We start from the raw sequence: 4,226 nt of genomic DNA on the forward strand, positions 1-4,226 counted from the left end.
AAGCTATTGAATATGCTAAAAAGAACACTAAGGAGGGAACTGCTCGGAAGTTTGGAGTAGATGCTCGCAGAATAAGAGATTGGTGTAGTATGGAAGGGAAGCTGATGGCGGAATACGAATCGGGAAGTGCGGGAAGTGAGAGGAAAAGGTTGAGGGCGCTAGTGATCCCAGGGATCATTCTTGCGACTACTCGGCTGCAGAATAAGTGACAACAACAGTTTTCTAAACTGGACTTTTAATCGAAGCAGGAGGTAATAATTAAAAGAAGATCTCCATCGAGACAGAGAGACTTGTAAAACTGAAGAAAGATAAGGAAGACTTCTATAAACAAGTTATCGATGCTTTTGTTCAGAAGGAGCGGCGCATTGACTTCATTTATAAGTAAAGGTAAGACCATAATAATGTTTTTTTTAATTAAATGTGCTTTTCATGATGGTATTCTTACATCACACTCAAATTTATAAGCGCAGGCCTAAATTTACTGCATGCCTTTGGTAAGCGCCGGAGTGAGAAGAGGGTTTTAAATTAATTACCGCCCCGGTGCTAATTCAAGGAAATACGGTATTCTCAATGGAACATATAACATTTTGGTGTTGTTTACTTGAGTCATATTGCAGACTAGACGTGTCTCTTATGTGCGACTGCCATCTACTGGTCACACTTATCATTTCACCATGTACCCAATAAAATAGCTTTGAGGTCGGTAAGCACAACCAAATGATTCCGTACATTAGGCGCGCCGGCTTATAAGGCGCACTGTCGAGTTTGGAAAAAAATGAAAGGATTTTAAGTGTGCCTTATAGTCATGACATAGTCAGGACAATAAAATGCCGGACAAACAGATTTAAGAACACTTTTTACCCGAGAGCAATAGTGTCGCTGAACATAAGACAAGAATGACTGTGCATGTGAGCTGTGTGCTTGGTATTTTTATGTATTTTATGTATTTTTATCTATGTATCTATGTTCTTATGTTTTTATGTTAGGCTGACCATATTCTGAAATCCCAAAAAGAGGACATATATGCGTGCCAAGGTGGGGACTAGGTGAAAATTTGCCAATGATACTCGAACTTGCATTATAAATAATATATTTATTTAAATAAAGCATTTTTCTCCTCTGTTGACAGCAGTGTCGGTGCTAGGAATTTTCAAAATGGGGTCCCAGGGTTGGGGTTGTGGATATGGCAGTTTGTAGTGACAGTTCAGTTTATGGGCAGGGTGTGTATGAGGTAGTGCAAAGGGCTGCAGAGTAATGAGATGCGAGGCAAGGGGTTCGGCTATAAGCCGCCTACCGGCCCGACCAGAGCAGGTGGAGTTCAGGGGTTGAGAGGTGGAGATCCTTGGGCTCAGGCTCAAGGCCTATCTACAGCTCGCCATCCAAGACTTAGGGACCTGGCCTACGTAAACACAGGACCCGGAGTTCAATCAATGTGCGCATATAAACATCAACATTAAGTCATCTATTGTTCGACCTTCAATAAATAAGTTACACTTATTATTATCATTATTAGCAATAATACTGCTAACATTAACAATATTAAACAATCCCATGTATGTACAACATAACAAACACGACAGTACACAGTGTTGTCTCTATGACGGGTGCAACATGAACAATATTAAACAATAGAAAATAACAGTGACGTCACTATGATGGGTGTAACATTAACAATATTAAACAATAGAAAATAACAGTGACGTCACTATGACAGGTGTAACATTACCAATAACAGTGACGTCACTATGACGGGTGTAACAGTGTTCATTCATTGTCTTTACCGTAGCATAAAAAGTGCACATGGCCTTAAAACGCCACAACACTCAGTCACATTATGTAAGTACCCAAAATAAAGACTCGAAATAAATATAAATTCAATGGGATCAGAAACATTGGAGGAAACGGGATTAAAAGCCGATGCTAACCGCCCATAGACAATACATGGGTACGGCTAGCAGCTACTATTAGCAAACAGATTCACTTACCAACTCGGCTTAATAACACTCTCTCGTCGCAACTCGGCCCTGATGGTTGGCACCTATAAGTTTACAATTAGTTGTAAAATGTTGGACGGTTGTTTTTACGATATGCAGGCAAACGACAACTTTAAAACATACCGGCTTCAGATGTGCCCAGGCTTAGCCACCGCACCTGGCAGCCATCTTGGGACGGTGGATCATATAGAGCGCGATAAGCTGCAGCGGGTCACGTGAGCGCGTGTGTTAAACTCGTGAGATTAAACGTGGATTGATTGATTGATTGATTGATTGATTGATTGATTGATTGAGACTTTTATTAGTAGGTTGCACAGTGAAGTACATATTCCGTACAATTGACCACTAAATGGTAACACCCGAATAAGTTTTTCAACTTGTTTAAGTCGGGGTCCACTTAAATTGATTCATGATACAGATATATACTATCATATATACTATCATCATAATACAGTCATCACACAAGATAATCACATTGACTTATTTACATTATTTACAATCAGGGGTGTGGAGGGGGGGGGGGTGTGGGGGGTATGGACATCAAGTAGTGGACATAGAGAGAGAGAGAGAGAGAGAGAGAGAGAGAGAGAGAGAGATCAGAAGGCATAAGAAAAAGAAAAAGTATCTGCATTTGATTGTTTACATTTGATTATTAGCAATCCGGGGAGGGTGTTAGTTTAGGGTTGTAGCTGCCTGGAGGTGAACTTTTATTGCGGTTTTGAAGGAGGATAGAGATGCCCTTTCTTTTATACCTGTTGGGAGCGCATTCCACATTGATGTGGCATAGAAAGAGAATGAGTTAGTTCGGAATCTGGGTTTAACGTGGTTAGTGGAGCACCCCCTGGTGTTGTGGTTATGGCGGTCATTTACGTTAAGGAAGTAGTTTGACATGTACTTCGGTATCAGGGAGGTGTAGCGGATTTTATAGACTAGGCTCAGTGCAAGTTCTTTAACTCTGTCCTCCACCTTGAGCCAGCCCACTTTAGAGAAGTGGGTAGGAGTGAGGTGGGATCTGGGGTGGAGGTCTAGAAGTAACCTGACTAGCTTGTTCTGAGATGTTTGGAGTTTAGATTTGAGGGTTTTGGAGGTGCTAGGGTACCAGGAGGTGCATGCATAATCGAAAAAGGGTTGAACGAGAGTTCCCGCCAGAATCCTCAAGGTGCTTTTGTTGACCAGAGAGGAAATTCTGTAGAGAAATCTCGTTCGTTGGTTAACCTTTTTGATTACCTTGGTTGCCATTTTGTCACAGGAAAGGTTAGCCTCTAGAATGGAACCTAGGTAGGTGACCTCATCTTTCCTGGTGATGACACTGTCACCTACTTTTATGTTGAAGTCATTGACTCTCTTAAGTTTGATGTGGGACCCAAACAGGATGGATTCTGTTTTACCCAAGTGGATGGATAGCTTGTTGTCAGCGAGCCAGGTGCAAGTTCTACAGAGCTCAGCACTGAGGATTTTCTCCACCTGTGACTTGTCCTTGTCTGATACCAGCAAGGCAGAGTCATCCGCAAACAAAAACAATTCACAGTCGCATGCCGATGACATGTCGTTTATGTATATTAGGAACAGTAAAGGTCCCAATATACTGCCTTGGGGGACTCCACAGCTCACCGAGAGGGGGGGGGGGGGACATGGTGCCGTTCACCTCTACCACCTGCTCCCTCCCCTCCAAGTAAGACTGCATCCAGCTCCAAGAGGTTTTGGAAGCGGTGCAGGTAATATGAGGGGATGCCATGAGAGGAAATATGTCTTATTTCCTACCCGTGTTACACGCACGCCTCCACACTTTGTTTTGTTTAACCCCTTCTTAACTCTGGACGTACATTGAAAATACCCGGTACACGCAACCCTAACTCAAAATGCCGGACATTTGAGGCATTTAAGAAACCCCGCCTGGACACCCCGGACATCCCCGCAAAAGAGGACATGTCCGGGGAAAAGAGGACGTATGGTCAGCCTATTTTATGTGTTATTATGAATTTGCACTAAATTAGTTTTGCTTACAATTTCGTTGTACAATGTACAATGACAATAAAGATATATTCTATTCTAGTCCAAAAAATACGGTAGTAAATATGTAAAGTATGTTTGGAAAGCAATCATCTGGCTTTTTGCTTCTGGCAGGAGGAAGAAAGATGGCCAGTTAGCCTCGATCGCCGCCTGCTTGGACAGCGTGTACTATTCACGAGGACACTTTCTAAAATCCAGCCTCTATTTTTGCGCAACTTAAGA

At 42.3% G+C, this 4,226-nt stretch overlaps 1 long non-coding RNA gene across 1 annotated transcript; it reads right to left on the minus strand.

The window, feature by feature from the left end:
* Positions 1–1,145: 1,145 nt before the first annotated feature.
* Positions 1,146–2,180, minus strand: LOC133645583 (uncharacterized). Its single transcript, XR_009825142.1, has 3 exons — positions 2,118–2,180; positions 1,986–2,038; positions 1,146–1,399 (listed from the first exon to the last, which is right to left on the minus strand). It is a non-coding gene; the product is annotated as an uncharacterized LOC133645583 (long non-coding RNA).
* Positions 2,181–4,226: the final 2,046 nt, after the last annotated feature.

This window comes from Entelurus aequoreus, linkage group LG03, assembly GCF_033978785.1.
Source record: "Entelurus aequoreus isolate RoL-2023_Sb linkage group LG03, RoL_Eaeq_v1.1, whole genome shotgun sequence".
Taxonomy (NCBI): domain Eukaryota; kingdom Metazoa; phylum Chordata; class Actinopteri; order Syngnathiformes; family Syngnathidae; genus Entelurus; species Entelurus aequoreus.